Source organism: Motacilla alba, chromosome 14, assembly GCF_015832195.1.
Source record: "Motacilla alba alba isolate MOTALB_02 chromosome 14, Motacilla_alba_V1.0_pri, whole genome shotgun sequence".
Classification (NCBI taxonomy): Eukaryota; Metazoa; Chordata; class Aves; order Passeriformes; family Motacillidae; genus Motacilla; species Motacilla alba.
Window position 1 is genome coordinate 7,827,076 of NC_052029.1, and position 21,464 is coordinate 7,848,539.

The window sequence follows — 21,464 nt, forward strand, 5'->3', positions numbered from 1 at the left end:
CTCTTTTCAAAGTTGTATTTTCTTTGCCTTCTGCATCACATTTATGACTGTGAGTCCCATGTTTTGAGATTTATTCTGCTGTTGAAGTGTTAATTCCTACAAAAATTATATCTCCTCAGTTGGCAGAGAAGTTGTGCTCTGAGAAAACAGGGAAAACTAAAGCATGAGATAATTTTTGAACCAGAACTAAATGCCAAGGAACCAGTATCTTCAATTATTTTTAGAAACCAATAATCAGATATACAGGCCCAAGCAGAAAGATGAGTGTGGTCTCAGCAATGCCCAGAGCCAGGAGCATGAAGCAGGACGGACAGACAGGTCTGTGTCCAGAGGGTTTGTGCAGAGGGGGGGCAGGGGCTGTACCTGGCACCTCTGCAGTGCCCCCAGCCCCTCACCGCAGCCCTGGGAGAGGGCTCTGCTGCTGGGCAGAGCTCTGGAGCATAGACAGGATGTGCTTGGGCAGCAGCACTCCGTGCAGAAATGGGGCATTGGGGTCAGCACTGCCTTCTGTTCTCTGCTGGCTGCAATGCCCAGCTTTCACTCACTCTGCATGTCAAGGTTCCAGTTTGTGCTCTTAAGACTCCAGTAATGGTTGGACTGGCCCTGTCCAAATTATGGAAAACATCAGTTAAAGCTGCTTGTTGCATCTTTCATTAATTTATGTGAATGCAAAGAATGACTTACTGGAAATCTTTCAAGACTCAGTGTTTATTATACTTTTTTGCAGGCACAGTAGTGAAAAAAATGATTAATTTATTTGCTTGGTGAGCTAAATATGGGCAAATGGCTGAATTATGTGGGAAATGAGAGAAAGGCCCTCTGGATAGAGATTGCATGTTACTTATTTTTTCTGTTAAAAGTAACAATGAATATTACATATATTTGGCTGATTCATCACTGATGCACAAAACTATTGTTTAACATTGAAATGGGTCATTAATATTGAGTTTTACAATTTCTTTATAGATGGTTCAGCTTAATTTCTGTATTTCTTTATTAGATGTCTGTCACACTTCAAGAACAAGTGTTTTTGATTAGCATGAGCACCACCAGTGTTAAAGATACAGCAATTAAAAAAACAACAAATGTGCTTTAAAAGCAAGAAAACAAATACTTAAAATAGAGAGCTCAGTGCTTCCCTTCCCACTGAGGGCAGAATTTCAGGATGAAATCTCTCAAATCTGTGGTGCTTCTTTATGTGCTGACAGAGTGACCAAGGCTCCCCACCTCCTACCAGGTTACTTTTTACTCAGCAGAATATGAATGTTGCCAGCTTCTCTTAACCCACCAAGGAGAGAACGAGATGAAATTTCAGCAAACAGGCCACCCTCTGACATGGCACTTCAGTGCTGTGGTGTTACCCTTTTGTATTTTCCTTTGTATCAGAAAATGTCCATACTGGGAAAATAAATAGGCAAATCTGTGGGCCTTCAGCATTGCCCATCTGAGACAGCAATTTGGTTCCTGCTGCTCTTCATCTTCATGTGAATTTTGTTCCTCAGACACTGAAAGTGCAATTGTAGAATTAGCAATTCTAATAATTAATGAGGACCCCTGTGCTGAGGAAACGTGCACTAAGCAGTGAGGCTTTGAAGGTGAGATGGCGTTAGAAATCCTGCCAGAAATCCGAGTAACTGACTTGTTCAGGAAAGCTGAGGCTGAGTGTGGAATTGAACCCTGAGATGACTGCTGTCTAATTTTCCTGCTATTCAGTATTCCTTGCTTTGTACAGCATCTGTAGTTCTATTTTTGTCTACTCTGAAAGTAATTTAAATTTGGCTTCTTGCAAAGGTAAATGCAGTAAAATGAGTGATGTAGAAAAGGCCTGAAAGGCAGCAAATTTTCTGAGCTGAGCACAACAGCATTGGCCCACATCACACCCAGTGGTGGGTTCACTTTATGTGTGGTAAGTCATGTTTTCCTTGCAGATAGATTAGTGGCTTTAGAAAATCTCTAAAACTTCAGCAAATCTATTTCTGGTGCATTATTGACTGATGCCAGAATTCTCACTTTTTATTTATTTATTTTTTTATTTTCTTTGAAAAGAACCTCAATGAGTTTAATCTCTGTCATTCAGTCATTTATTTAAACCTGGAATGGGCCCATATGTCCTTGTACAAATGAAGAACAGCTCAAGGCTGATTAGTATTCCCTGAGCCTTCATGGATTATTATTAGCAACTTTTCCCCCTTGAATGTTTACAGAGCTTTTGTGAGCTTTTTACATCAGTTAGCTTGTCCTTTCAATTTTCTATTATACCTTTTGTAATTGCTTTCTGTCTATATTTGATATGTTGTTGCTTTACTCCAGTAACTTCCATTATCACTTTCAGCTTTGCTGTTGCTGGGATCAACCTGATTGCATTATTTACTCTCTTTGCTTTAAATATCACTTCTTCCTTGTTCTCCCCCCTCCTCTCCCACCATCTTTCTGGGAATATTTGAGCTTAGCAACATAATGCTGTCTGAAGTCTTATTTGTTAGCTTCATAGCCTAAGACTGTGGTGGCTTGAAGCCAAATGATATGTTATCATAAAGCACTAAACACCCACAGACCATTATTGAATTTATCATAGCTACCAGCTCAATACACAGTGAAAGATAAACTTGTTTTTTACTGCCTGTGGAAGTCGGCAGGTTGATTCCTCCTTTAATTCTCATTTTTGTCAATACCAGAATAATTAAATCCCCATCAGTAAGACCAGCTTATTCACAGCTCTCTCACCGCAGCGAGTCCAACTACTTTTTTTGAGCACAGGGTTGTGGTAAAACACAACAAATTCCCACCCCAAGCCTTCCTGCTTGTTCATGCGCTCCGCTGCCTGCAGAGGCTCTGCTCCCTGCAGAGGGAGGGCTGGGATGCTGCCCAGGCCCTCCTCTCCCCATTTCTCAGTGTGGTGTGTGACAGACAGGGACGATTCCTCTGTGCAGACAAACTCCAGCGTTCATTGAGTGTATAAAGGGCCTGCGTGTGTTGGCTCCTGCTCCACACACAGGCCTGACAACGTTTAACCAGCACCTGCCCTTCCCAGCCCACCCAAACCAGCCCTCTCTGTCACTGGAGCAGCGAAGCCCCTTACTTGCAGAGAGAAAAAATTCCTGTGTTATAATAAATATGGAAAGTGGATGCAAGTTTTCTTAAGCATATAAAGTCAGAAATGGAGTTTCCCTTCTGTTCCACGCTCCAGCTGTATGTGCTGTTATCCTTGGGAAGGCTCGGTGGGACTGCAGAGCACAAGTACAAGCAACTCTGTTGCTTCTGTTCCCTGCAACCTGGCACCAGCTCTCCTTGCTGTGTCTTGAATACGTGGAATAAATGACTATTTCACAAATGAGCTGCTGGCTTTTTCTGCCTCCATCACCACTGGGGCACTGGGTACTCGAACACCCACTACCAGGCTGCAAAGCAGCATCTCCCTGAAAACAAACTGTGCTTCACAAAATGTTTGCTGTGTAGGTCCAGGCTCATATTTGGACTCGTGTACAGTTCTATTTCCAGTCTTTAGGTATGCTTCTGTCACACTTTAAAGACGCAGACTGATCTTCTGCTGCAAAAAGTGCAAAATACTGAAAAAGCTCAGCTTTTCAATAAAGAAAAGATGGCCTACACAGTTACAAGGCTTTGTTGTTACAGTTTTCAGTCATTTAAATAAAGGCTGAAAGGAAGTTGTATAAACATGATAAAACATGGGGGCACAGCCATATTTGGCTATTTAGCTTTTATTCCTCAGTTTGCTGTGCAAGGTTTCCTTTCTCCATCAAAATAGCAAAAACCTCCATCCATAAAGCCCTGCCTTGAGCTTCATGCTATGTCAATGTGCCTATGTTCTCTCTGGGACTGAATGCTATCTGTGATTATTGCATTCATTAATTTTTATATAGGAAACAATACTTCTGCCTATAGATGTTGCTTATAGCAACATATAGATTTCTGTTCCAGATCACACTTCATCTGTACTGTGGATGGGAGGGGAGCGCAGAGCTGGTGTCAAATCAAAGATTTCAATTCCATAGAAATAACCAACAGCAGTGCTTATTATATTATGCAATTAAATATTACAATCCTGCAGAACCTTTCTGATCTCCCTTGGTTCATGTACTTTTTTAAAAAATAGTTTAGAGTCACTGTCTCTTAGGTATCCAAACTCTGGCTCTAGTTCTGATGGATATAACCCAGATCTGCTTTTAGAATCATTCTTTACCTAACAAAACCTAGTACAATCTAATTCTTCTCCTAAAGCCAGGAGCACGAGCTTTATTGACTGAAGATAGCTCAGAGAGATTTGGTCTTTAAGGCTCTGTGGCAATACAGCTCCTGAGCGCCTGACAACTTTCTCAGTTTCCTCTCCCCTCTCATGACCCTTTTTAGGTGTATTGCATCAGTTTTGTTCATACCACAAGAGATGAAGAGCAACAGATGTGCTTCTGTGCTTCTCCATTTTCTTCAGGGTCTTGCAAACCTTGCCTGCGGATATTTGTTAGTTTCTGGTTCCTTCCAATTTCCTTCTGCTTGAAGGAATAAGACATAATAGAATGATAATAGAAGAATAGAAGAATAATAGGCCATCTGCATATTTGTACTTCTCAGATGAGGATTATTTCATTAGCAAGGAGCTTAATAGAATTCTGAAAAATCAGCTTTGTTTATCATTTAAGGGAATGGGACAACACTTCTGCTTAAAAATTAATTACTAGGACATAACTCAGTTGTGAGACCTTGCTGGGACTGAGAAAAATCCCACATTCTCAGGAGAGCTATTGGCCCTTTTGTCATTTGTAAAACTGACTTTAAAATGATAGCATTAGTGATTAAAGACTGAGAGAAAGAAGTCTCAGAATAACCAATGGATTCTCTGGCATATGTTAATATATTCTGTTTGGAAAGGTTACTTCCATTTATATTCCAGATGAAAATACTTGGTGACTTTATTGCATGTCATCACATTTTTTCCTACAGAAGCTGAGTACTCTGGTTAGCACTGGGAATAATAACCCAAAAAATGGTGATGAATTAAATGAATAAAGAAGTGTTGATTTCAATAAAAACACATTTAAAAATACTAGAAACAGACATACTGGGAGAGTTTTTTTTTTCTTATATATAATTTTACTTTTTATTATATCTTTATTAATTTAATAATTTAAAAATATATTAATATAAATTAATTCACGTTTATAGATTAATTGTATTTATAGTTATTTGTATATAATTTATATTTATTTACAGATATTATTTATATTTAGATACAATTAAATTAATATACATTATTATATTAATATCAATTAAATAATATTAAATAAGTAAATTTAGTACTATAATGTTAAAAAAGGAACAAGAACTTTCAATTTAATTAAAAAATCTGTAATTGCTGAGCTAAATTATTTTAATTGATTTTTATGGTTATTTCTTTTCATTTGGTAACATAAAAAAAAATCTAAAATAAACAAGAAAGTCAGGGATCTGTTGAAATGAGTCAGAGGAAACCACCAGGCTGATGCCAGGGCTGGAGCACCTCCCTTTTGAGGAGAGGCTGAGGGAGCTGGGGGGCTCAGCCTGGAGGAGGCTCTGGGCTGAGCTTGCAGCATCTTCCAGTGCCTAAAGGGGCTACAAGACTCCTGGAGAGGGACTTCTGGCAGGGCCATGTAGTGATAGGCCAAGAGGGAATGACTTTAAACTGACAGAGAGTAGATTTAGATTAAATATTAGGAAAAAAATTCTTCCCTGTGACCTCGGGGGGGCCCTGGCACAGGATGCTCAGAGAAGCTGAGGCTGCCCCATCCCTGGAATATTCCATATCTCGATAGTGGTTTGAAGCTTAGAATTTTTTCTCTCTTTTTTAGGTTAGGACATAAATGAGACCTTTCTCAGTTTTTCCCTGAAATCTTTTCCACTCCTTTACATTCAGTGTCACCTTTGTCACTTGAAGCCCTCATTTGGAGAGCAGGACATCATTCAGATTCCAGTCACTCCTCCCTGCTAGACCGGGTGAAGGGATCTCAGCATCTCAAGAAGGTGTTTTAAACATAAAGATAGGAGATCTGGGCTGTGAATCAGCTGCTGCAGCCTTCAACTCAGCACAGAGAAACCCGAATAAATAAACTGAGGACGGCAGCTTCAAAGCCCCCTGCTAAAAGCTGCCAGCACTGGAGGGGGGCAGTTTTAGGGAGCTCAGGCACTGCAGTCAGTGTGAGCCTCCCCTCAGCTGAGAGCAGTAGCATCCTCTGCAGGGAACAACAATCCCAGGCACGATTGCACCTGGGGCTGGGACCAGCAAAAGCCAAACCTCTGAACAGCCCAACTCGTAAGGGCCACAAGGATGTCTTAAGCAGGGAAAGAAATCAGTGGCCAGCTGGATTTATTGCAGCTCAGAACTTGTAAGTTTGTGACAGGCTCTTCCTGAGTGTGTGGGTGCTCGTGGCTCCTGAGAAACTGTGACAGGCATTGCAAGCACAGTACACCTTCCCTGCTGCAGAAAAGTTTCCCTGGCGATTGATTAATATCTCAAAGAGCCATCACCTGTACCCTCCTCTTCCTCACTTTTAAAATAACCTGTTTTACATGGCTTTACAGCTTAACCTGATGCTGGAGCAGCAGCTCTGCTGGACTGTTGAGGTTTGAGCAGGAGGCTCCCAGGCCTGGCTGGTCCGTGGGATGGAGTGCTGGGATCAAAGGGTCAGCAGGGGAGAGGAGCCTGCAGGGGAAGGGCTGAGGAGAGGTGTTTGAGGTTTACAGCAGTGGAGGGACCCACCTATGACTGAAATCCCTGCAGAAAGAGGTGCTGAGAAGTTCCCCTGTTCTGGCAGGAGACTGTGCTTAAACCCCCAGGAACATAAAGCTATGAACAAAAAACCCCTTACAGCCCAGCTGCTGAAGCTGGTGAGGTGAGATGAGATGTTTTCCACCTGTGTCTCCTGAAGGAAGGCTTCACCCTGGAAGGCTGCAGTACAACCTGAGTTTGCAGTGAGGAGACAACCTACAAGCCTTTCTCCTGCACAACCAGGTAAGTTCTCCCAGGAGGAGCTTGCTCATTTTTGGGATAGCCCTGAGCCTCAGTGCTCCTGTGTGGCCTCCAGCCTGGGATGGTGCTCACTGCTGCTGGTTCTGCCTGCTGTGCACACTGAATTACAGACTTGCAGTCTTGCATGACTTGTCCTGTTCCAAGAGTCTTGCTGTGTCTGCCTGGAGCTTTGTTGGAAAGCAAGGAAGAGGCTGCAGCAAACCCCTGGGCTTTGTGAGCTCAGTGCAATGTGTTCTGAGGGCTCCTCTGCTCAGCCTGGGCTCTGCAGGTGCTGCTTGGCACTGTGCTGCAGGTGCTGTAAATGAGTGCTGCTCTGACCACTGCTGCTTCTGACTGGGGATCTAATTATTGCTAAACTGAAAATGCGCTTGCAAGGGAGGTGTTTGAGCTTGTAGACTGCTTTGGAGTTTGAAAAATCACTTTTCTCCCCTGATATATTTTTATTTCAATATTCTTGTTCCTCTCCAAGTCTTTCTGCTCCTGGGAGGACTGAGGAATAGATTGTTTTCATTATCATTATTTCAGAATGGGGGGCAGGAGTGGATAATGATCCTATTTCACACTTCCATGAGTTGCCATGTGGTGATGACATATGCCCTCCAGCAGGAAGTACTAACAAGTGGCTCTTAATTTGCATTGAGCCATACTGCCATTCCCAAACCTCTGTGTGTTTTCTGCACTATGTATAACCTGGTAGTCCCTAGACCTTTGTAAATGCTGCTATTCAAAATTGCTATGCAGTAAGGTGAGGATTTTTAGTGATATCTCTCAGGTGTTCTGCCTTCTACCTCCTCCCTCTTCTTTTGGTCTCAAAGCAGAAGAGGTGTTTTAATAGACACCCCAAAACAGAAAACAAAACTAGGTCTACTTGGTAGTTTAGAGGACTCTCAGTAGGATATAATTATGGATGGATCCCAGGCAGCACACAAGAATTAAAATGTAACTTTGAAATGAGAGTTAATACTTCATCTCGACCTGCTGTGATCTAAAAGGAAGATCATCTCCTGTGTGTCATGTGTGATGTAGAGAATTGTTTATCTCTGCTGTTGCTTTGGATGATCCTCAGTGTGCCCATGTTCCCTCTCAGGACTGCAGTCTGAGAAGGTGTGAGCCAAGCAGGATATTTGGGGTTGGATGCTTTCAAGGAAGGAGAGTAAAGCCTTGCTGATACAATGGGGACTGGAGTTTTAAAACACATCTGATCTTTCCTGAAGCAGGAGGAAAAGCTGTGGGATAGTGGAGTGTGACTGTGCTGGAGCACACATTGCTGCTGTGCAGAATTTGAGGGTGCTGGTGTGTGCAGAGCAGCAGATCAGTGTAAGGAGCTGCAGTGAGGAGCCAGAGAATGGATTAATTCGGAAGCAAAACCAAATGTGCATCACTGAATTCCTGTTTAAGGTATCCATTGCAGCAGTAGTGTAACATTTCTGCAGATAGCACTGGAAGTGAGATGTACAAATGTGACTTCCTGGTATGTCACACATAAAACAGACTCAGTGTGTGTCCTGGACATGGGCCAGAGATTGTTCTCTTTCCTTTGTAGTAAGGAGAAAAGCTATCATAAATAAATCAAACCTGAGAGGAGTAATTCCTACTCCTCAAGTGGCTCATCAGATCTGAATATGATAAACATAAAATGACAGCAATTTCAGTATAAACTCAATTATCTATGCATAGCAAACTAAAATTAGACACATCCTTTAGTCTGGAAATTCATCCTAATGGAGATACAATTCTTTCTGTTGAAGAGTAGAGTCCCTTGGGTATAACATCAGCTCAGGAGGAGCACTGACATGGGAGGCCCCTGGCTCTCCTCTCCCTGATTCTGCTGGAGAACTTTTAAAGGACTGAGATACCAAGACCTCATTACTCTGGATGTTGACTGAAAGCTCTGAACCTTTACAGGATGATAAATGTGGCTTTTAATTTTTTTTCAGCGCTGTTAGACTTTCTCTTACTCATGCACTTTTCAACAGGCAAATAGTGCAACCAGAAATAATGCAGAGTTACTGGAATGCCTCCTTTTAAATAATGGGAACAAACAGGAAAAGAGTTCAGAACTGCCAGCTGGTGGTGTTTTCCTCCTCTCCTAGAAGGAGAGGAAGGACTTGGCTTGAAAAAGGGAGGCAGGTTCATCAAGAGTTTAGAGTAGGGACACAGATTTTTGAAAATATCTTTGCTTATATTTCTGCTCTCCCGTATAACTTGAATTGGCACCTCCACTTCTGTCTGCTGTTTTCCCTTCCTGTGCTGTTTTACCTTCCAGTCAAATAATGTGTGAACCATTTTTAGGATGGGGTAGAACTTCCACCTGCTGTGTGGATCGGGTTTTACTAAGACATATTCTCCTCTGGCTCAGAGTGTGAGGAAACTCCTTCCGAGGTCCCTGCTGTTGACCTTTTGGCTCTGGGTCACTTTTATTTTCAGCTGCTGGTGAGGATCTTCTCTCACAAACCACTCTGCTTTCCATGGCAGGGCCTGGGCAGCAGTGCCTCTGCATGGCTGAGCAGCCCCTCTCTGAAAACTGGGGAAAAAATATAAATCTGTCTTGCAGGAGTGGAGTTAATGTGCAAAATTACTGCATTAGTTCACTGATGGATTTGCCTGTGCTGAATGAATAACTGGAAACTAACATCCAATTTGTTTAATGGGGACATGGGAAGAAGATAAATCTTGAAGTGGGGATCTTAATGACTGTAATAATTAATGGTTTAATCTAAAGGTCTTGGAGGGTGCTTTGTGAATGTCCCAGTGTCACACACTGGGTGTGGGCACCAGCACAGAGGGTGCTGCAGGGGTGGCAGCAGGGTGGGCTCTGTGTGGGACCCACAGAGCAGGATGACCCCCTGCTCTGGTTTCACATGAGGTTTGGAGGGAGAGGTGACATCTCTCACTGGACCAACAGGTGAAGCTGGGAGAGGCTGCTGGGGAAAAGGTGAAGCTGGGAAAAGCTCCAGGGTGTGTGAGCTCTCCCCTGTCATGGAAGCACAGAATATTCTGAGCTGGAGGGGACCCCGAGGGAACACAGGGACAGCTCTTAGCCCTCCGCAGGACATCCCCAAGTACATTTTCCTCAGGTTTACACCTTCCCCTGGTGTGGGGGCTGCTGCTTCCCACAGGATGCCTGGGATGTGTCTCCTGTTGTCCTTGGGGAGGTGTGGCTGCCAACCCTCTGTACAGTGTGCATACCTGTTGAGGCATTTGGTGACCCTTCAGGCTTTGCAAATAGAGCTAGTTATATATTTGTGTGATATTTTCCTTTACCTATTCCCAAAACTATGCTTTTATTGCTAAGAATATTTAAATTGGTTGGGGAATTCCTGTTTTATACTGACATTTATTCTGCAGCATCCAGTGCATCCTGCCAATCTGCAAACATTTGCCTCAGGTATTGCTTTGCCTGGTGAGTATTGGTGCTCCTGGGTAACCCACATCCTTGCAAGTGTTTCTATCACATGGATTTTGTTTAAGATGGGCTGTCCTGCTTGCTGCAAATTTGTGGTGTTTTTCCTTCCATTCCTTCCCTTGTGGGCTGTACCAGTGCAATCTGGTCCCAGGCAGGTTTTCTGTGCTTGCTCACCAAACCTATTCATTATTGAGCAAAGCCCTGTACCAAAGTGTTTGATATTCCTCTCTGCTGCAGGAGAAAGCTCCTTCAGTGAGCAGAATCTGGGAAACTTGTCCCTGAGAGGTCTCCTGTGCTGTTAGTTCAAAGGGTGCTTGAACCAGGTCATGTCTCCTTCATGGTGGAGCCATCCTAGAAGGAAGTGCTGCTTAAAATCCAAGGACTTCATCCATGTAAATCTATTTTACTATTGCACATTAAGGAAGCAGTTAACCTTAAGCTGTCCTTCTACTTGGAGAGCTGCTGTTAAGCTTTTTTGACCCGTGGGCTTTTAGAAGTTTTAAGGACATATTAACAAAATGTGCTCTCAAGAGGAATGCAAGTAACCTGCCAGTCACTGCAGGTGACAGGGACCTGTCACTGAGTGACACTTCCTCTTGGGGAGGGGAGAAGCAGACATTAGCAAAGCCTTTCTCCTCCCTGAAGGAATCCTGCCAGCTGGCAGTGGCTGTTCCAGCAATGGGAGCTTTGGCAGGCAGCAGGGTGAGCTGTGGTTATTGAAAAACAGGCTGAAGTAGCAGCAGCTGGCAGCTTGAAGAATCTCTGACAGTGTGATGATAACCTGTCTAGTACTGTCATCATTTGAGCTCAGCAGGACCAGAAAAAATCCTGATGATCTAGGGGGGATATGGAAAAGCTGTGAGTTTTTTTTCTACTTTATCAAGGAATGGTTGTTTTCTTACAGCATGAAGGATTGGTTTTGCATTTGCAGAAATAAAGCTGGAGCATCTTGACTGGCCTCTAAGGCCCACCTGACCTAAGTTTTACAGTTCCATTCTTAGTGGGAAAATAAAAATGAGTTTGAGCATCAATTTTCCTTCCTTATTGCTACAGCAAACACCTTTTCCCTTTGAGGGGATGGAGTGGGTGTTGCTCCTCTCCCATTTATTGAGTGATAACTTCCACAGTTTGTTTCAGCTTGGTAAAGTGGGTAGGTGATCTGCAGTGTAACTGGGAGAAGAATAGATGGAATACTAAATGTCAGTGGATGATTTTCCCACGATTTTCCCACGATTTTCCCACGATTTTCCCAGGCAGGCAGTGTTCCCCAGTGATAGAGAGATCTGCAGCTCTGAAGACACAGCAGGGACATTTCCCCATGAGCCCACTGCAGGTGTCCAATTGCTGTTTAAAGGAGCACCTGAAGTGCACAGCAGTGAAGAAATCAGTGTTTTAGTCTGGGCTGAAGGCCTTTCCTCCTGCCTCTGAGCGTGTTTGGCTGGCATTTTAGAGAGTAGCATTACCAACTGTCCAAATGAATTATTCCACACAGCCAGACTGAAGCTAAATAGGCCCCAGTTGTCCCTTCTGGAAAGGATTTGTGCTGGAATGAGGGCTGCTGTGGTGGTCATGGAGAGATGAGGATGCCAGACAAACTCATTTCAGCATTTAGTCTGGAGAGAAGGCAAAAATTTGGATTTAGATCTTGAAAAAGGAATGAAGCTGTCTTTTTTCTGGTGAGTGGAAAAGGTGGACCAGGGGGATTGATATATCCATACACAGAGCACTGATGTGTTTGTGGGGCTAAGCACAAGACAGGATTTTGTCCTTAAAAAAAAAAAAAAAAAAAAGCATGTGCATGGCAGAGCTCTTGTATCTTGAGAACCTTGATAGTCTGCACCAGGTATGGGCTGGAGTGAAAGACACTCTTGGGAATCATGGGCAGCTCTTGAATTCTGGAACAAAGCTTTGGATTTCAGCTCAGTCCAATGCTTTGCTCAGGCAACCATTATTTCTCATTAGCAGGTACCTAAAATTGCTCTGGAAGCTGTCTTGTGCAAATGTAATAAAGTATGTTCTGAGTATTTATACAGTGCCAAGTATTAATTAACATGAAAGATACCAGCAATTGACTGAACCCTCTGCAAGTAATTTTATTAATGTTTAATCCTTATTAATGACTTATTATAATTATTTGGGTACATGTTTTCCTAGCACATTTAGCACTCTCAGGCTCCATCATTTCCTTCACAATGGAGATAAGCTAAACCTTAGGAATAGAGCTGAGCTCCAGTTTTCCTGCCTGCAGCTCAGCCTGCAAGCACTCCACTCAGAAGGAGCTGCTGAGAAGGGATGGCAGCACAGAAACCATCCCTGGGGAGCTTTAGAGCGCAGGTATGGATTTGGAGCTGGGGAGGGAGGCCAGTGTTTTCTAATAAAACCAAATCCTGCTTGAAGGTGTGTGCCTGACTCCTTGGAGCCCTTGAAAATCCCGTCTGGGAAATCTGCCTCAGATTGTTTTTAGCCAGATTTTGTGTACCCAGCAACATACTTGGTTAAAATTTGTGTGATGGAATGAAAGGATTCTTAGCACCTGATGAAAGCTGTGATTGTCTCCCGGGCTGTAGTCATGGTGCAGTAAATTCCTGAGCTACAAGTCTGAGATGCTGTGACAAACAAGCCGGGCTGCCATTGAATTATGTTTTCAAATGGCACAATTCCTTTTCTAGCCCCTCTCTGCCCCCCAGTCCTGGGATGGAAGCTTCACTGAGGGTGTTATCAGCAACCTGGCATGCTCTGAATGGTGGATGATAACGATGTGATGACCTTCAGTGATAAGAGTTGCAAAGAAAAAAGCCAAGGGGCAAAGAAGGTAATTTACACTTGCAAGGACAAAATGTACAAATCATATCAGAGCTAAAGAAGCGCTCAGGTTTATGACGATGCTGTTTGTTGCATGCGATGTTATCACAAGATGCTGTAGTTACTTTATCTTGCATCTAATATACAGACTAGATATGGCAATTAAAAAAAAATCCAAATCAAAGGAGCTTGTGGGAATTAATTCTGCTGCGGGCTTTCTTCTTTTCTTGAATGAAACCAGTAAGGGCTAGATCAGAGTAGTGAACACTCTCTAGCCTGTTGGCAGCTGGTGCCTTCCTGATGTTTTTTTTTTTTTTTGTCCTTCCTGGTTGTTGATGCAGGAGCAGTGATTTTCAAGCAGTTATTAGCAATAAATGCCTTTGAAAGTGTGCAGCTCTACAGATGCCTGTTTATCATTCCAGTAAAGTGTAAGAGCTGCACACTGATAGAATAATGTTTTGGTTCTAGAATAATGGCTTGTTAATCTGTGGAGTGAATAGGAGTGGAGAAAAGAAATGAGCAATGAGTTTGGTTCCTGAAGCGATATTTCATTAACTGGGGGAAAACCTAACCCTGAATAGCTGCAAAGTTTGCCAGTGCAAGCAAATAATTACATCGCTTTCTACCAAATATATTTTGATTTTCAATAATTACAGAAAACACAGAAATGTTTCTTCTAGGAATTGGTTTTTTCCCACTGCTGTATTAGTTAGAAATTAGAAAATATTTACTAATGGCTAAATATAATGAATATTTCTTTAGACTATCTTAATTTTCTTTAAATGGAGCTTGCTGAAGGCACTTCTAATTCATCCCAATTACTGTATCACACAGTTCCTGTAAAATTCATAATTAAACATGATGCTTTTTTGAGTGCAGAGCAAGAGGCTTGCTTTGCTAATAAGGTGTGATTTCCCCAGTCACCTTTTTAGTGACAAATGTTTATTGCCACAAGTTCTGTAGAGCATGCAGCAGAAGAGTTGAAGGAGTTGATTTCTGTAGGGGAGGGGGCTCCTGGCAAAACACTGACGGTAGGAACTCCTTGGCTGATACAGCAAGTGTGGCTTCTTAAAGAAGAATATTAAGGGAGTAAAGCAGTGGATAGTAATCTAAATGAAATCAGCCTGACAACCTAAAATAGTTAGAATAACAAATATCTCTAGCCACAAGAGGCTCGTTGTACTTAATTCAGAAATATTAAGCAGTTTGTATAAGTGTACTTGGAGCACATTACAAAGAATGCATATGGAAATGAGAATAAGGCCCTTGCTAATCTACTGAATTAAGGTACATCAATACCTCATATCTGGGTGTTTTTTTAGTAAAAGCTGCAGCCTTTTGCTCTCTTCAGCCGGAAATTATATTGACCACAAAGAGGAGTAAGGCACCTAAGTCTGTCAATAAAGGCAAGAGACATGATATGATGATGGGGAGTGTAACACAGCCTTTCCTTGCTGTGCAGCCATAAATCCACTGTCTGCTGCTGCCTATGGGATGGTGTGAAAGGAACTCAACAAAACGTGTTCAGGGTCTCTGGACATGGGATTGTTTGAAAAGAGAGCTTTGCTGATGGCTTGTAATCCTTAGCTGCCCTTTTAGGTGCTTGCCATGATGGGGAGGATGTTTCACCTGGGTAGTTTTCTGGAGCTAGTAGGCTAATTTTGCAAAAAAAACCTCGTTGGTAAGTATGTGATGATGACTAAGTTGTTTCTGTGCACAATTTTGATAAAGAATGGATATTCTTCCTATTAAATAAATAGACCACGTTGGCGCAGTCTTCAGGTCTACCAATCTTTCCTTTGTTCAAAAAGCTAGAAAAATAGCTTGACACTTGTAAAAGAAGCATTAATATCCTCTTTTCTCATCTTTAGTGCATTTAGATGTCAAACTCTTCTCTTAGCATATAAATAGTCCCTATGGATTGCATTGTAGTTTTTATGGGGGATTTTAAAAGGTATGGGTTAACTATTCACTGTTCCCTGTTAAATCTGTTATGAGAATTAAAAGAAGTCATTAGTAACTATTCACTGTGTAAAGGCAGGGAGAGATAAGATCTTCCCAACTAATTGATCATTGTAGTGTCACTCTCAACACTTGGGATTATCAGGTAAAAAAGGGGCATGATTTCTTTTTAGGGTACTCATTGGTAGAGTTGAGAATAAAAAGCCCTCCTGGCTCCTCAAAAGGCTCGTGGAAAATGTAGGCAGGGTTGATCTTACCCCTTTCTGGCCACTCACTCACCATTGTGGGGGGAAGATTCAGTTGTTCTATTTCAGTGGTAAAAATGATGTAAGATTCTTAGATCATGGCTTTTGCATATATATATATATATATATATATATTTTTTTTTTTTTATTTTTTTTTTTTTTACTACCCATGTAGTTTTTCCTCTGTTTGTCAGCACAGAGCACTGTGGCAGTCAGGGACAGACCTGAGCTCAAACCTGGCTGCTCCCCCAAATCCTGGGTCCCTGTCACAGCAGTCTCAGCTCTCCCATTCTGGGAGGGGGGTTCAATATTGAGCCTGTGTGCTGAAGAGCAGGGCTGGAGCTCTGAAAACAGCTGTATTCCAGAAATTCACATGCAAGCTTCCCCTAATAGCAGGGCATACACAAACCCCAGGCTGCCTTGGAATCAGCAGCAGTGCTTTGAGCAGCAGTGGGGGCAGGTGCCAGGTGCCATCTCAGCGCCAGGCTCAGTGAGAGGTGCTGCTGCTGTGACAGGCAGGAGGTCAGATGCAGGGCAATAACACCCCCACCAAAAAAATCTGAGCCTTTTACTGAGGAAGAAGAGTCCCAAACTACTTTATGAACACAGACTATTCACAGTTTTAACTGGAAGCATACCAAATAATTAGATTTCTTCCACTTATTGACTGCCAGCCATGCTCTGATCCTTCATAAATCATAAACCAATAAATTTAAAATACCTTTATTGTGTTAATCTGTCTCAAACAGGGGTTACCCTGGCAGAAGTTTACACAATGGCTTAAAATGGAAGCTGTGAATGCAGAAGAGGAGGACTGTTAAGAAAAGTAATTAATGTTATTGAAAATAGAATTTGTTCCTGTGAGGTGGGAGTGCTGATAGAAACACATGAGCTCCACTTAGGTTTTGTTGTGTGATAGATTACTTTTTTCTTAATAACACTGCAGGCAATTTGTGATGGAAAACAGAAAATCACTGGAGTAGAGATGTTTTGGAGTGTTTTATTTATGGTATCTTAGGAAAGATGCTGGGTGGGTTCTATGTGAAATATCTGCTCTGCCATACACTACCAAAGTTATGGAAGAGAAAACCTCTAAACTACTGCTGAAATCAAATAATATCTGTTTGATGTTAGTAATTTCCAAAATGTCACATTTAAAATTTAGAATAACAGATTAGCTTTGACATCTGAGCTTTTTTATTATATTTGCCTTCCCCACCCCCATCTGACAATAGCATTTTCTTTACACTAAATGAAGATATTTTAAAGAAAAATGTATTTCTTAGCCTTAGGTCTCTTCAGGAGCCTTGAAAAGTCTGGATGTACTTTGTCCTCAGTGTGCATCCACAGATCAGTAAATGGTGAGATGCTTGTGTTCCTACATGAGCTCCTGCAGCTGTGAGACAGAGCAACAGACACCTGTGACTGTGCAGTGGGCTTGGGTCTACCTTTATTTAAAGAAGGGTGAAGTAACCCTCTGCTGTTAGCCAAAGCTGGGTTTTTTTTCTGTCAGTGAACCAAAAGAATCAATTTGCTTGTACAGCTTTGCTGTGGAGTAGTGTGCCATTTTTTGAGCGCTTGCATTCTTGACTGGAATGCATTTTAATTCTTTTATTTTAACGTTCTTCTGTCTTCCAGGGTTTTTCTGACTGCTTTCTATGTACAATAGTTGAATTATATGGGCAAGATAAGGATGCTGCTCATTGAAAAGTGTGACAGGCTGGCATTAACCTGTGCACAACTGTGTCTGATGGAGAGATACTGTTTAGATGAATTGTGTATTTAGTCTCTAAAAGCTTTTCCCCACTAAATCAAAGCCTTTCACTTTTTCTAGCAATGATGTAGCTTGAGATCAAAATCCTTGTGCTTTTTCAGTAAACCATGGTCAACAGGAAGGCACCAGGATTGCACAGGGGTTTCTGCCTTTTGGAGGGATGGAATGAGCTGTTCTTGTTCCTTGAGCTCTGGTTTCAGGGCTGTTCCCTCTCCCTTGCTGCCTGGCTGGGCAGGCTCTGGTGTCCCTGCTGTCCCAGCACTGCTCTGGCTGGCAGGCTCTGGTGTCCCTGCTGTCCCAGCACTGCTCTGGCTGGCAGGCTCTGGTGTCCCTGGTGTCCCAGCACTGCCCTGGCTGGCAGGCTCTGGTGTCCCAGGTGTCCCAGCACTGCTCTGGCTGGGCAGGCTCTGGTGTCCCAGGTGTCCCAGCACTGCTCTGGCTGGCAGGCTCTGGTGTCTCTGGTGTCCCAGCACTGCTCTGGCTGGCAGGCTCTGGTGTCCCAGGTGTCCCAGCACTGCTCTGTGGCTGAGGACAGACTGCATGGACGAGTTTTTCTCTCTGGCCACCCAAGGAACCTGCTCTGGGGGCACCCAGCTGAGGCTTTTGCACTGTCCCCTGGCAGAGAGTGCTCTCTGATTCTCAGCTCAGGTCTGTCAGTGCCTCAGGTGATCGATCCTCCAAGGCAGTGCTCATGATTTTGGTGTGTAGGAAGGAGAACCCAGAGAAGGCCAGGTCCATTTGGAGATGGGAAGCAGAGCAGGGATGATTTGTGACAAATGCTGCTGCTAGGGGATGTTTGCTGCTTTTGTGGGTTTATTTTCCCTGGAGCTGCTCTGTAGGGCACTGGAGGTGAAAGGGATTGCTGCCAGCTCCTGGTTCTAAACCTGATGGTGGCTGCAGACAGAGCAGCCCAGGGCTGGCTGGGGGAGAGCTGCCCCTCTCCTTGTGCTTCTGGAGAAAACCCAACTGCTGAGCTGTGCTGGGCTGCAGGGAGCTGCCAGCTGCTCCTGCCTGGAGCCTGGACACAGCTTGGTGACCAGCCAGGGACCCAGCTGGGGGTGGGCACCCTCTGAGGGCTGGAAACTGGGACAGGACATGGCCCCACGGAAGGGGCAGAATGGTTTGGAAAGGAGATCTAAAAGGCTTTTGTAGGTGTTGGTTCAGGGGTCACTTGTGCTCTTTATTGTGTTTTTATTGAAAAATCCTTAGCAGAGCCCTGCAAGTGATCACTAACTTGCCAATGCATCCTTTGAGCCGTTTGAAATATGTTTGTTTTCAGATCTGACAGAGCAGAAACCTACAGATCTTCTGAGTTCAGGTTTTTCACTGGCCAAAGCCCCCTGGCAGAAGGCCAGGGCTCTGAAGCCAAGATATTTCTCCTGAAGATCTGAGGCCATTGGGTTTGTGATAAACCCATTCTCTTAATTGTTTGCATTCACCAAATCAAAGTCTTTTTTCTGCTCTTAGATCCCATCAATGGATGGAGCTCCTGGAAGCCCTGCTGGGTGGCTGAGGCTTTGTCCAGGATGGAGTTTTCAGCATGGAAATTGAATGGGATTGTGGCTATAACAGCCCAAGCGTGTGAAACTCCCATGAGGAACTGGGAGGAGCAGTGCAAGGAGAGGAGGGTGGGGAGTGAATCACAGGAGACAAACTTTGTGTCTCTTACTCCGGGGTGAGAGAGTGATCACTGAGAGCGATTAACTGAGACAGGGATGGCAAATCCACAGTGGAGCTGTCCCAACTTCTTTGCTGTCTGCTGCACCTCACCAAGGGTGGAATCTCCCTTAGTGCACATGGTGGGGAAGGAAAGAACTAGACTGGGCTCTTATTTAAATCAGAACTCCAGGATGCCAGTTGTTGCTCGGAGAATTAATTTGGCCTGGTGAATGTCATATTAGCACATTCAGAGCACAAAATGCCCTTTCTGAAAATTTCTATTGATTTTTATGACAAATGAAATATCACAGAGTATGAACACAAATAATATTCCTGTTCAGTAGAGATATTACAAAATTCTGTGTAATTCTAGTGAGACAACTAGAAACAAAGGGACTGGTGGAGTCTTTTAAATGTGGAGGGGCCTGATGGTAAATCTCATATATGAGAATTTCAGAGTGAAGATATTTCTGTTTGAGCAACCTAAGCCTGGGTGAATCATACTGAATGCACACCAAATAATTCTTCTCCTTTTCTCAGATTTTTTATGACTGAGGCACAGGTGACATTCAGTGATTTCAGCGTGTGTAATTCAAGCATCAGTTTTGTGGCATTTGTATCCTTAATGTTGATTAAGAACTCTGCCCTGCATAATTTCATGAGGCCCTTCTGGGAGTAGGTTATCATGGGTGCTGTTATCTGAGAGGATCAGGTTTATAAGCTGTACTGCTACATGATGTGCTCTATGCATATACCCTGACCATGCACACACCATCCTACTTGGGCTTTTGCCCCTCTTCCTCACACCATGCCTTTTCTGTGCAGTCCCTGAGGATATGAGGTCACATTGCGTTGAGTTATTGGCGTTGCTGTATCAGCAGCTGAAACTAGTCAGTGTTACAGGGAAATGTAATCCAGCAGAACCTGGCTCTTCGTGTTCTCCTAAAGAACTTAAACCCTTCCTCTTAAAGAAACTCAGCTTCTCTAATCTCCTGCCTTTCAGCTGGGACTGGGGCTGGCAGTGACCCTGAGATGTGGCAGATGTCAGAGGCTCAGAGGGTTGAGCAGGAGAAAGGGAATTGGGAGGGAATATGTAAGACCCATCTGAATGATTTGGCTTGAAATGTGAGACAGCTGAAGAGTTCTAGAAAGATCTGGGTTGGAAGGTGATGCTCAGAGAACATCTTGTTCCAAAGCCCTGTCATGGGCAGGGACACCTAAGGTTTTGTGAAGGTTTTACTTCAGTGAAAATACTGTGCATCTGAATTGCAGGCACTGATGCAGACTCTACAGTGTCAGACTGGTGGCTGTACACCATTGGATTAATCTTTGCCTACAATAAATTTATGAAAATATATGAAATGTCTGCATCTGTCTTGCTGCAACCTCATGGCTTTCTGGAGATTGACATATAAATGCCCAGAAAAGATGGGGAGATCAGATGGAGCATATTGCTGTAATCTGCTGGGATGGTTTCCCAGGGAAACTTGATTATTTTACATAATCCTGTCAAAATGCCTCCTAAGGTAAAGTAGGAATGTACTTAAAGTGATTTTTTTTTTATGTCAGTCTCTCCCTGTTTAAGCTCTCCTTGCCTTTTTGTACAGCTCTTGAGCTAACATCTATCCCATCTGTTTTTTGACTCTGAGATGCTGTTTACACTTACACAACTGCATTTTAATTTTGATGTCAGATCTTACTGGCAAGTGCTTGTGTGTATAGAATAACTCTAGCCCTTCAAGAGGTGAATTGTAAGATATCAGAGATACTGCCAGGATAAATGCACCTGCAGTGAAGTTTCCCAGCCTCCAGACTGTGATAAATGATGCTTCCTTCTAAATTTTTGATGCTAGAAGAAATCTTGAGGTTATATTAAATTGTGCCTTTAAAAAAAAAATTAATTACACTTCAAAGGTTGTGTTTCTTGCCAGGAGATGTTTAGAATAAATAATACTTAGCCTTCTAGCTCTGCCTCCTGTCTGTCCTGGATGGAGATTAAAGAGCTTGAAGTCTGAATACTCCCCTTGCACCACCCCCTGCTGCCCCTCCCCGAGTGTAAAATCCCAGACTTGCTCTGGATGCAGTCTGGACTGAGACAAGCAGTCAAGAAATGCTCAGGATTCCTGTGGCACCTTGCAGCTGGCTCAGAGGAGCAGGATGTGCAGTGTGGCCAGGACACAGCTGTGCTGTGCTGTCTGTGCAGTGGCACCTCAGAGGGTATTCAGCCATCAAATGGCATAATTCAGTGGCACCTAAATGCATCCAACAATTACCTTGTTGTCCCATTTATTTATGATTCTTTTTTCTTTTGTGGAAAAGCAGTTTAATACTCTTTCCTTTAAATGAAAAACCATGTGAGATCTTTGTGTGCTGTTTGGGTTACCCAATAAATGTACTCTACCCGTGGCAGGTAATTTGCTTTACTTCTCTACCTGCAGCCAAGTAGGACAGAGGAGGTTGTACAGGGAGCTCCTTGAGAGCAGCATAAACTGCTTAATAAATTTAATTTGTCTGCAGAATTTGTGATTTATGGTTGTGTTGTTAGGAAAGCTCAAGAAGCATGATTCTGTGTTTGATTGACTTTGACAGATATGGCTG